This window comes from Aethina tumida, chromosome 2 (assembly GCF_024364675.1).
Source record: "Aethina tumida isolate Nest 87 chromosome 2, icAetTumi1.1, whole genome shotgun sequence".
NCBI lineage: Eukaryota > Metazoa > Arthropoda > Insecta > Coleoptera > Nitidulidae > Aethina > Aethina tumida.
Window position 1 is genome coordinate 34831631 of NC_065436.1, and position 13956 is coordinate 34845586.

Below are 13956 nucleotides of genomic sequence, written 5' to 3' on the forward strand. Positions count from 1 at the left end.
GTTACATTTAAACACACGGGGGATGAAAGTCGCAAACGGCTACAAACTTGAGTCGTAAAATGAACGCACGGAAACATATTTAAACAAAATGTTCCCGGGTGTTTATTTACGATATTTACCACATTTTTTTATGGTATCGCACGTTAACTTTGTGCGTGTGTCAATTGTGGCGAATGCGCCCAGCAAACTACCTACTTAAAATAAAACATAAAAGAATTAAAAATAAAATTTATTACAACACGTTAAATTTCACAGAGTACTTATTGTTTATTTATTTTTTATTCTTGTTATTGTTCACATATTTCTACCACCAAATTATTATTGCACAATATTGATAAATTATAAATTCATGCAGTGTAAAAAACGTTATTTACAGACGACGAAAAAATTAATATTGAATAAAATAAAAACACACATTATATTTATGTCAAGTTAAAAACTTAAATTATACTTTTTTCCTAATTTATATGGCCTCTGTAAGTCTTCGTGATCGTCGACCTATTTCTTCTTACCTGCAACAAAACATACATTTTTTAGTAACAATACAAACATAATTTCTTTTTATTTTTAGCGACGACCTCCATTTTAAATTACACATTATTGGCTTCCATTGTCATTCTTAAAAAGGTTTTTACTATTTCATATATTCGGGGCAAGTTTTTATTTGCCCTAACCAAATCAATGATCTAGATAATTCGAAAAAAACACCATTTCAATTTTCCAATACGAAAACTCTGGAAAAAATGTCAAAGTTGACATGTAAAGTTGGAATTTACAAGATCGCAAAAAATTATTAAAAAAAAAACTACACGCGTGTATCAATATTCATAAACGAAAAAATTTGCATAAACGTGAAACACATCCTGTCGTCTCGTTTTTTTGCGCTGTTAATCTACATACGTTTGCACAATGTTCGAGAATGGAAACAAAAAATATGAGTGGTTAATAAAAAAATACAAAAGAGTTAATCGCTAAATTGCTTTTTACTAATATTAAAATACTTTTTTATTTATATTCTAAATGTAATGTGAACATGTTTTACTGATCAAATAATTTTCCAATCGTAAACTTTACGACCGATCTAATAAATTTTAATGACTTTTTTAATTACGTGATTTGTTAAATGAAAATGGTTTAATACACAATATTACATAAAAGCGATTTATTTTTTACTTTTTCAATTAGTCTTAGTCTGAAGATATTTAAACATTTCTCTTTCAATTTGTAAAAAATAACAATTGATTTTGAAACTTAACGTAATAAACTTGTCACAAAAATAAAAATTAAATAAATTTACGTGAAAATAAAAAATGTTTATTTTAAAACAAATGACTCTTGCAAAATTGAAAAATCCTTTCACAATAAATAATAAATGTATAAAAATAAAATTCGTTTAATGATTTAAAAATAGGAGGGAAAAATATTTTGAAAAATATTTCATCAATTCTATATCTCCTTTTCAGTTAAACTATTAGGTATTTATATAATTTAATTACAATACAATATCAACTGTTACACACGGTGGCAGGTGAATAGTGGTATGGGGCTGCTTTTCTAAACTTTGTATATATACATATATGTATGTATATATATATATATATATATATATATATATATATATATATATATATATATATATATATAATATTGTATTGTGTATAGAAATATATAAACAGAAAATAAAATGAGTCTGATGTGTGATACATCAAAACAGAAATGTCTGAATAAAATCAATTAATATTAACGGTCAATCATCCCATCTATTAATATTTCCACACTCCCCATCGAATAGAGAGTATCATGGATCGTTTTATGTATAAAGAAATATTGGGGAACAGCATGGTACCGTATTCAGATGAAAATATGCCACTAAAATATTATTTTTAACAGGATGACCCGAAGTATACTTTAAAATATTTGAAGCAGTGGTTTTTAAGGGAAAAAGTTAATGTATGAACTGGCCATCTCAATCTCCCGATCTAAACCCCATTGAAAACTTATGGGAAATAGTTAACAACAACAAGTATAGTAATCAACCAATATTTATTCACGGTTCTGCAGGAGGCCTGGCAGAATATGGATTCAAATATTATTGATCATCTGTTCTTTTTCATAAAAAAGGTGTTTAAAACTTATTCATAACCTAATAATGGGTATTTTACAAAAGTAGAATTAATTAAAATATTATTTGTATTAATAAAACTTTAAATAGCATATGTTGCTCACATAATTATTAGTAAAATTAATATACATTTTTTTAGCATAATAACCGGGACAAAAATTATTTGAATTTTAAAATTCTTGCTCTAGTTTCTGCTAATAATGTACTATTTTATAATTTATTTTATTATCCATTTAAACATCACCAGTTTTGAAATTTCAGTAATAGTTTTAATTAATAAATATTAATTAAAAGTTTGATACATTGTTTAATTAAGTTTACTTCAGACATTGAATTAATTAACTAAAAAAATCGGTATTAGATAATTTTTACTTTTTCACAATTTTACAATAACAAACAATTTTTCACAATTTTACAATAACAAACAATTTTGTTTGTTTTCAGTATTAATAAATCTTTAATGATATTTCAGTAGCAGTTGTTAAATTAATTGATTTTGTCTATTTTATCAAATTAATAAATTGTTACTTTTACCATTGCTAATAAATTAGTATTCTTCCATAATTTGACATTTTTTTTATAATTTGCACAACTTTATAGCAATTAAAAAAAATATATTACACTTTAGTATGTAATTAGACAATTTTTTCATGTAATTAATTATAAATTGGTATTAGATAAATTTTACTATTTCCACCTATAATAAAAAAAACTATCCGTTTTGTTTGTTCTTAAAATTGATAAATCTTTAATGAAAATTCGGCAGCAGTTGTTATAAAGTAGTTATTTTCAATATACATATATTGTATGTTTTTTAGTTAAGTTTTCATCAGTAATTAGAAAATTATTTGAAAAACAGAATTAAATAATTTAAAAGAAATTGATATTAGATAAATTTTAGTATTTTTTCAACCATTTTATAATAAAACAATACACAGTTTTTGTTTATTCTTAAAATTGATAAATGTTTAACGAAATTTCAGAAGTATTATATATAGTAATATTTGGTAACAAATTTTATTTTATTTTATACTTGTTTATCGTCAAATAAAGCTTTTGTAAAATTATCAAAATTAAATATTCTAAAAGACAAGATTACAGAAAAATATATAATATGGCATATAAATAACGAGATTTGAAATATCCATTTGGACAATTCGGCAAAAAAATTTAGGAAGCTAAAGACCATGCGAGCTTAAAACCAAACGAACCGTAACAATCAATATTCCACGTATTAAGCGAACTTTTCTATAAATATGCAAACAAAAGCTAATGAATCATAAACACGCCTCGCGGAGTTGCAGAAGTTTTAACGAGCGACGCCAGCACGAAAAAAAAGAACACATCTGGAAATGAAAATCCGTAATATCAAAAATTACAGGATCCGCCACCTGCTAATAATTGGCTGTTGCACTTTTAAAACGTCGGATTTTAATTAAGATAATTAAATTTAAATTGTAAAACGGAGTTTTAAACTGCACAACAACAACAAATTTAGAATTACAAAACGCATTAAAACTTATGAAATACGGGTTGCATCAAAATGCGTTTATTTTAGCCCGTTTCCTTGTTGTGTATCTCATCAATTTCCGAAAGGCGGGTAAACAAAATTATGAAAGCAGAAATGAAGTCCGCTTAATCCGTGCTCCGTTATTTTTAGCCCCGTTTCGTAAACAAATCAGTTCTTGCGACTGAATGACGGACCGAGTCGCAAGTTGTTGAACTCTTTAAATCAATTTCAGTGTTTCCCCTTTTAAGCGATGGAACGTGTTTTCTGATGGGCACTAATGCATGCTCGCACGCACATGATGCGATTTCACCGTTTCCTCAATGATAAATCGAAGTCAATTACAAACGATGGCGAAAAGTTACCAACAACCCGGCAATGCATTACGGGTTGGAATTATTCCGGGTACGGTTAAAATACGCCGGTAATAGATTTCGTTTAATGCGGCCACGCTAAAGCGCCACATGAAAAATGTATCGCACACCTAGCCCGGCCCAAAATGTCTTTTTGGTGAACCATAAAACTGGAAGGGGGTCAGTGTTATTAGGGGGCGCCAAGTGCTAACGACTTCCGAGCGACATTCCGACACAGGACCGCAAGATACGGTGTGACATTTTAAAGAGTGACGTGCCCATTTTATATTTAGTATATGGGACACAAATGTGTGTGCGATGTCGATCGATTTTATTTTTTAGGCACGGTTTAATTTCCAATGAGAATTATTATCTAAATTCCCCTTTTGTAATTAGGTCAATTTTCTCTATTAATTGAATTTGGTTTATTTTTATATTTTTTATTTTTTCTCTAATTAGAGAAATTTTATAATTTTACCACTACTAATTTTTGTTTGTAGTTAAAATTGATATTTTTTTTATTAAAATAATAATTTTTGATTAATTTTTATTTTTTGCCTTATTTGAACAATTTTATAAATAATATACTTTGGTAAATTTAATACATATATATTCACTTTAGATTTTTCATAATTTTACAAAATAAATCGCTACCTGTTTGTATTTGTGCTTTAAATTGATTTTAATAAACTAATAATTTTTCATTATTTTTATTCATACAGAAAATTTAAAGAATAGTTATTTCTTGAATTAAGTCAACGTTTTCTCTTATTTTGAACAATTTTATTATTATTATACGCTGGTAAAATTAATGCATTTTTATTTAGTTTATTTTCTTGCTTAATTGGACAGATTACACCATTTTCCATTATTTTATAAGAGAAATCACCACCAGTTTGTGTTTGTACTTAAAATGATCCGTTTTTAATTAAATTTCACTAGCAGTTGTTATAAATTATTAATTTAGACTACTTTTCAATAAACTAATAATTTTTTCCCTTATTTGAACAATTTTATTATTAATTTACTTTGGAAAATTTTTATTTAGTTTATTTTTTCGAATAGATGGACCAATTTTATCATTTTTCATTGTTTTACTAAATAATTCACCACCATTTTGTGTTTGTAGCTAAAATTGATCCATTTTCAATTAAATTTTATTAGCAATTGGTATAAATTATTAATTTAGAATATTTTTTTAATAAACTAAGAATTTTTCTTTAATTAGGACAACTTTTTCTCTTTTTTGAACAATTTTATTATTAATTAATTTTACTTTTCTTTCATAATTTTACAATAAAACAATCTGTTTTTGTTTGTTTTCAGTATTAATAAATCTTTAATGATATTTCAGTAACAGTTGTTAAATTAATTGATTTTGACTATTTTATCAACTTAATAAATTGTTCTTAATTTTAAACTAATAATTTTTTCTCTTATTTGAACAATTTTATTATTAATTTACTTTGGTAAATTTTTATTTAGTTTATTTTTTTGAATAGATGGACCAATTTTATCATTTTTCATTGTTTTCTAAATAGTCGACCACCATTTTGTGTTTGTAGCTAAAATTGATCCATTTTCAATTAAATTTTATTAGCAATTGGTATAAATTATTAATTTAGAATATTTTTTTAATAAAGTAAGAATTTTTTCTTTAATTAGGACAATTTTTTCTCTTATTTGAACAATTCTATTATTAATCTATTTTGGTAAATTTAATACATTTTTATTTAGTTTATTTTCTACCTAATTTGACCAATTTTATCATTTTTCATAGTTTTACAAAAAAAATCACCACCAGTTTCAATTAGCGTTTAAAATTGATCCATTATCAATTAAATTTTATTAGCAATTGTTGTAAATTATTAATTTAGGTCTTTTTTTTAATAAACTAATAATTTTTCTTTAATTAAGACAATTTTTTCTCATTTGAACAATTTTATTATTAATCTACTTTCATAAAATACATTTTTATTTAGTTTACTTTCTCGGCTAATTTTATTAATTTTCGTCGTTTTACAAAAAAAAATCACCACCACTTTATTTTTGTGCTTAAAATTGATCCATTTTTAATTAAATTTCAGTAGCAGTTGTAAATTATCAATCTAGACCACATTTTTAGATTTATTTATATTCATACAGAAATTTTATAGCTTGGCATATGACAATTTTTTCTCTTATTTCAATGGATTATGATTAGTTTATTTTGGTAAATTTGAAACATTATCTTCTCCGATTAGATAAATTTTATAATTTTAATAATTTTAAGACTAAATTGCTAATTTTAACTATTTCTATTTATTTTAACTACTAAAAAATTTTGTGTATTTTTTATTTTACTTTCCTTTTGTAATCAAATAATTTTATTAAAGTATGAAATCTGAATTTTTTACTTTTACGAAAAATTTAAAAATTGGGATAAACGTTTTCATAAAATTGAGAAATTTACGATTAGTTAATTCACTTAATTTATTATTAGATTTAATTTATCCAAACTATCATTAAGAGCACAGCTTTAAAATTTAATTTTCTTAAAACCAAATAGCATTTAAATTTGTCCCCAATTTGTGTAGCACACACACACACATTTTTAGTCACGGAACTTTTAACTAGAATGCAAACCAGTTGTTCAAACCGTAGGACGATTTGTCACCATCAAGGTAAAAAATGGCCCCAACAGCATGTTTATGTTGGGTATGGGGCAGTTTTTTCCAAGTTAAATCTGTGTCAAGGGGAAAATTCAATTTCAACAAAAATAAAAACAAAAACTGAATTACAAAACAACATGACCGACGTTAGGAAAACACCTAAATCCGTATTTAACATTAATTCAACGGGCAATTAACGCGAACAATAAAAAAAAGTGTTGCGAACTTGAACGCACTTAAATTCAGCCTTCACGAATAATCGTTTCGACACACTTCCCACCGAAGACAACAGGCAACACGCTCCTGCAATTTCGATCGCAACGCCCAGATAAAAACCCAAAAGACGGAAAAAAGCGTGCGACAAACATAAATTCCGTCCTGTTCGCCCGGAATAAGAAAGTTAGCGTTGCCCGCTTAAATGGCGGGACTAAATCTTAATTTGTAAGTAATTAGGCACGTCGACTTTAACATATCGCAGACATTTTTTTTACTGTCGGGCCGAACACTTAATTTAATTGACGCATCCAAGGTTCTTACTTTAACACGATATCTTAATTAAACACACGGTTTAACGGCAATAATTAATATTTATAATGGGTCTATAAGAAAAAACTTTTATAATCATTAGAATCATTTTTTGCTTATAGAAGAAAAAATAATAAAATAATATTGATTTTATTTATTTCCTTCAGTTTTCGGGAAAATGTTAATATTATTTTAAAACAAATAAAGTAATTTTGAATAAAACAAAAATAATACTAAAATGGTAAATTTTTAAATTTCCTTATGTAAGTTTATTTATATTAATTTTTGAATTACTACAATTTTGTTATATATGTTATATTTTTTACTTTTATTATTTCCGCAATAAATGTACATGTATGTATTTAAAATATATTTATTTTATAATGAAACATTTTTATGTTGTTATAAAAAAATAATGTCAAATAAATTGTTTAAAATCATGGTAAATATTCATAAACTAACAGCAATGTTAATAAAATATTTTATATTTATATTTTTTATTTAAAAAAACCAGTTTTAATTTTAATTTAAATTAAATATGAAGAAGTATCAAAATTATATAATATTAAATGTCATAAACGTACTAACTGTTGTTTTAACAAAATAAGACGACTAATAATATATATAATAAACTGTTTTTACTTTTTTGTAATAGAGGAACAAAACAAAGAAAGGACAAACTATAAATCTAGTCTAATACAAAGATTCCTAAGGTTAGTTTTACAACTTTGCAGTGCTAGTTTCAGTCGTTAATTTGCCATTTTGACATAATTAAAATGATTTTCTGTATCAATAATTATAATTAGCAAAACGGAGCGCTCGAACGTGTGTGGGTTTACGATGGTAAATATTTAATTATAAGAGATACCTTTTACGCTCGATATTATCGTGCATGTACCAGAGATAATTATCAATTATGCACGTGTAATAATCGTAAACTTCATGTCTGATATATAATTTATTTGTCTCGTCTGCCCACATGATACTTCACTAAAATTTACATTTTTAATGTTAAATAATTTTTACTTATTTGGAATTAAAATTGTTATAAATTAGTTTCATAGCTAGTAAAATGTTCTCTAAGCATTTTTTAGATACTTTACTTTATTTACATTCTGTTTTTTAGAAATCAATAATCGTTTTGGAAATATATCACATTAAATATTCAACAATAAAATTTTCAACATTACAACTGAAAAATTTTTTTTCTTGTGCAAAGATTATAAGTTAAATAGGTTTAAAAAATATTCTATGGGAAGGAAAATAGGTCGAGAATGAGGGGTGTCCCCCAGAAACTGTGCTATTGTATAATTATGAAAAAAGTACATTACATTTAATTGTAGGTATGTATTTTAGTGTGACATATACCAAATTTAGCGTTGGATCAAAGACACGGCAATATAGACAGAAAGAAATTAACGCACCACCTATAACTATGTAAATAAATAAAAATAAACATCCACCTAGTGAGCCCACGATTGGTAAAGCTTTTCTCCCATATATATGTAAAGTTACCGACAGAATCGGAAAAATCTTATTAAAACATAACATCCATACTGTTTTTATACCAACAAGGAAGATTCAACAGTCTCAGATCTGCCAAAGATAAAAGAGGACATCAAATAACTTCTGGGATATACCGCATCCCATGCTTTTGCGGGAAAGTATATATCGGTACTTCAAAATGTTCAATGGGGACTAGGATTAAGGAACACAATCGAAACTGCAAACTAGGACAATCAGACAAGTCTGCTGTAGCTGAACATGCAAGTGTTAGATGGAAATCATAAGAAAGTTTCAAGGTACACAATTGCTTGTTTCGACAACTGGATACAACAACAGAATGATTAGGGAAACAACTTCAACAGAAGAGAATAAACATTGAAACTTAATAAATAAAAATATGGACACTAGTGCTTAAAAACACCAAAATCGTTAAACAAATAAGAAAGATTAACGAACAGAACGAAATTTCTAGAACAGTGGTCTAAGTTCATTTAGTTGTCCATCAGATGTCAAAGAGACCTCTGAAGATGTCAGCCACTCGTGCTAGCGAAACGTCAGGAGATAATTCCGTCAAACCGAACAAATGTAGATATGGAAACAATGGTCACTAAAGCCTAGGATAAGGCTTCCATAATCAATTATTATTTATGTGGTGCGTTAATTTTTGAAACAGTGTATATTTTTGAAATGTTTGATTTTTTGCGATATTTTAAAGGCAAATGTAATATCTAAATTTTGTTTTGATCTTACATAACATAATTTCTGTACAAAAAGAACCTTCTACTTAACAAAAAACGAGTTAAACAATAGAATGACAATTTTGCCTAATATCCCCCTAATTAAAATTTATAATGGACGTTACAGCATCAATTTGCAAATGCGATGGTTGTTATTAATTGCGCAAACCGTCAATTAGTACATACACATACACATACATACACAAGTTTATCGCCACAAACGATAATAATCACCGATATACGGGGAGAATCGTGTGTGAGAAATATTGGAACTCGATTTAATTCCGTTTTCGGTTTCACATACTCGAAAACGTAAATTATCGCCTAATTGAACATTAAAACTGATACCCAAGTGAAGTACTCTGTACGCGATATTTTGTTATAAATTATAGTCGTTATTATATTATGTTAATTGTTGCAGTGCGATTTCTCTGTTAATCCGTATGGATGGTGTGCAATTACCGCAAAGCGATTTCCAATCGGATTCGAAACGGATTCAATTAGTTTTATATTTATTAAATAACGGTTTCTATACAATATTATTTTTTTCGCGGTTCGTTCTGAAAGCTGCAGCAACAGTGAAAGAAAGACGCTATCGATTTATAATGAGTCGCTTTCGATTTTCTGACGCGTGTCGCAACTTACCGATATTATTAATAATGTTTTCCGTGTAACAAGATCACCACATTGATTTTGTTGTGAAAGAATACGAGAATATTTATCATCTTTCACAAGATAAACATCTACTGATCCAAAATAATACAACGATCGTAAATAATATAGTTGTTAAGTGAGCAGTAAATGGAAATATGTGAAAACCGTTATTTTTATAAGTAAATTGCATATTTCTCATTAAGACAATTTTAGAGACATAAAATGTACAGTTTTTAATTAAGTTAAGAATTTATATTTTATTTATTAACATTGGTATAAAGCAATAACAATTTTATAAAATAAGTGATGTAAAACATAATTTTAATATCCATAATTTTTAACTTCTGTAATCGATTCTATTTAATAATGATTATCGTCATAATTACTTTATATCAAAATAAAAAACAAAACAATAGAAACATAAAAATGATAAATTTTGATATTTACATTAATATATTGTAATTGACTTTTAATTTTAATTTGATATACAGATAAGGTAAATAATTGGGAAAAATATTTCTAATTTTCTCTATACCCATATTATTTAATTAATAATCGATAACCCCTTTGGACTTAAGAACTGAAATAAGCCAGCTTCACTGAAAGAAGTCAATTAGTCAAAAATACTCCAGAAAATAGAAATTATTATTTTAAAATATGGTAATTGCGTTTTTTAATTTAATTTAATATACAAATAAAGTGAATCATTGACAAAAAGTATTTCTAATTTTCTCTGTTTTTACCCCCATATTCATTATTATTTAATAATCAATTACCCCTTTGAAATTAAGAACTGAAATAAGTCAGCTTCACTGAAAGAAGTCAGTCAGTTTATATCAAATTAAAAAAGAAAAACATTAAAAAATACATATTTATTTTAAAATATTGTAATTTTTTTATTTATTTTAATTTAATATACAAATAAAATAAATAATTGAGAAAAAATATTTTTAATTTTTTCTATTTTTACCATCATATTCATTATAGTTTAACAATCAATTACAGCTTTGAAATTAAGAACTGAAATAAACCAGCTTCACTGAAAGATATCAGTTTATTTAAAATTATAAAATACTTTAAAAAATGCATATGTATGTTAAAATATTATAATTGCGTTTTTTTTTTTAATTTAATTTAATGTACAAATAAAATAAATTATTTACAAAAAAATATTTTTATTTTCCTCTATTTTTATCCCCATATTATTTAATAATCAATTGCCCCTTTAAACTTTAAAAAATACATATTTATTTTAAATTACTGTAACTGTTTTTTTAATTAAATTAAATATACAAATAACGTAAATAATTGACAAAAATATTTTTTATTTTTTCTAATTTTATCCCCATATTCATAATCAATTATTCCTTTAGAATTTTTAACTGAAATAAGCCAGCTTCATTGAAAGAATTCAAAGATACTCTCACTTACATTACTTTACCGAAAGCTGTAATTAGTTTTCATAATAAAAATGTTAAAATAAAATAAATAAAATATTATCCTTTATTAGTTTAATTAAGTACATAAAAAAGTAAAAAAAATTATTAAAAAATAATTTAATTTTATTTTCGCTCCCATAATCAATATTATTTAATAATTAATTACCCCTTTGGAATTTATAATCGTAATAAGCGTACTCCGGTGAAATGAGCCAGAAACACCCACATTTTCCAATATCCCCAACCCTCCGACATAATTAGGTCGTCTCTAATGATAATAAAATATTGATATCGACTTTAAGACGTACGTTACATAATAAGGAGTTCGAGTGAAATAATTATTCTGTTACACGTTCAGTTTTGGAACTTAATTCGGATGCGATTAGCTAATTTTAAACACACGTGAGAGTAATTCGAAACCGGGGAAAATTAGATTTCTGTCTCGGTAAATCTTATTTATTAAAATCCTCGCGAAACCGTAATTAAATGGATTTCGGTGTATTATGATGAATAAAAATGACGTAAATTTATGTAACGGGTGCAGAACGTTCAATTATCTAATTACGTGTTGTTCCAATTTTGCAATTTCGAACGAAATTAATTAGTAATTAGTGCGACGGATATTCAATTTTTCTCGACATTGTTCGACGATTAAATCAATTAGTCAAATAAAACACTTATGATTTCCAGTGGATCATTAATCCGTACTTTGTACAATTAAACTAAAACCATTTGTGTTTGTTTGTCAATGGCGGAATTAAATCGTTGGACCGATTCAATGCGCACGTGGCAGTATTGGGTTTCGAGTCTCCGGTAAATCTTGCTTATTAAATTTCACGCGAACAATATAATTAAAACGGATTTATTGAATAATTAAATGTACGGAGATGGAAACGATTCGTGCTCCTTTTTATAATCTCTTCCTGGATCAGTAAATTGTGTCGAATTCCCTATTACGCGTACAAATTTTGATTTATCGTTTCCATGTTGAATTTCGGATGTTGTAATGAAATATCTAATTAATATTTGTTATAACCACATAAAGGAACGAAGTGTTTATTGATTTTTTAAATGTTTTGTTTTCTCTAGTAAACATGTCGAAATTTTTACAATGCACAGTTATATTTTTTTACGTTCTGTTGTTGTGTTCCGGATTGAAATTCCGTGCAGGAAATTCACATTTAATATACACGTTTATGAAAGATTTTATTCAGCACAGGAAAAGTGCATTACATAAATATGAACGAGGCGTTTTTGTTTCATGCAAAAGTATTTTATTTCGACATTTTTCAAACTATAAATTGAATTTTGCCGACAACATATTCACCATAGGCACAAAGCAAAATTAAATTGTTTATAGTTAAAAAAATTTGTGTTTGGAATTGATTGTATTAGGTCTTTAATAAATTTTTTTGACAAGCTGTAAAATTATTAAAACAAAGTTTTACATTTGGAATAAAATTTAAAAATATTTGAAATTTAAAAACTGAACGTAAGTAAAAATAATATATAAATAAACAAAAAATTCGTATAAATCTGTCAATGTCATTTTTATATACACCATAGCTATGTAGAGTAACTTAAAAAATTTTCATTTGTCTTGGAAAAGTGTACGTAAATATATAAATAATTTTTGTCTATTTGCATATTACTTTAATTTATACACGGCGAGTCACGTTATCGTTAGAAGTTTATGGAGAATGGAAAAACGTTTTGATTCTTATAAAAATTTTGTGATATAGAATTTGTTATTTTCGATGGAACACCCTGTATATTTTTAAATTTTTAAAATTTATATGTAATTAAAATAAATTGACTACCATACCCTACATCTAACCCCAATAGTCTTTAAGTTTTTAATTTATTCCCAAAAAATTTGACATATTGATGATCCAACTAATGAGTCTGTAAAGCCATCAATTTTGAACCTCGAAAGTTTTTAACATAGACGTATTTTTGTTATAATTAAATTGAAAATTAAAAAAAATCGATTTGTATATACTCAAAATGACTATTAAGAGAGATTTTATATTTAAATTAAAAATATTTGTTCATATATTTTCTTTAGTTTGACATATTTTTTGCAATTGCATTTCACAATTTATTTTTGAAGATATTTTAAAATAAAGTTTAATTTACAATTAGATAAAATTATAGAAAGCTTTATAATATAGTTTTCCTGTTATAATATATTTTTGAGTCCTTTGTCAATATTTCCTCTAGCATATTAACTAATTCGCATCAGTTGGAGATTTTTGCTGTGTACGAAAGTTTCCACCGTTTCATGCTGAAATAAATTCGATATAAATTTAAAGTCTGAAAGTCACATTGTTTATATTTAGCAGTCCCATTCCAGATTAAAATTCCGCTCCGAAAACTTTAATAAACACGTCCATAAAAGATTTTATTTTTATTGCGCACCGTACAACTATTTCGTTTCGACATTTTCCAGCCTTAAAATC

General features: G+C 25.9%; 2 protein-coding genes and 1 long non-coding RNA gene across 9 annotated transcripts in view; 1 reads left to right on the plus strand and 2 right to left on the minus strand.

The window, feature by feature from the left end:
- The window catches only part of LOC109606128 (sphingosine kinase 2), a 104042-nt gene extending 91419 nt beyond the window's left edge, over positions 1 to 12623 (plus strand). Inside the window, exon 3 of the transcript XR_007547148.1 lies at positions 12614 to 12623. The gene's annotated coding sequence lies outside the window, so the exon portion shown is untranslated. The remainder of the gene's footprint in view (positions 1 to 12613) is intronic.
- The window catches only part of LOC109606636 (disco-interacting protein 2), a 111018-nt gene that overhangs the window by 66915 nt on the left and 30147 nt on the right, over positions 1 to 13956 (minus strand). The window lies entirely within an intron of this gene.
- Positions 214 to 751, minus strand: LOC126264435 (uncharacterized). Its single transcript, XR_007547149.1, has 2 exons — positions 579 to 751; positions 214 to 512 (listed from the first exon to the last, which is right to left on the minus strand). It is a non-coding gene; the product is annotated as an uncharacterized LOC126264435 (long non-coding RNA).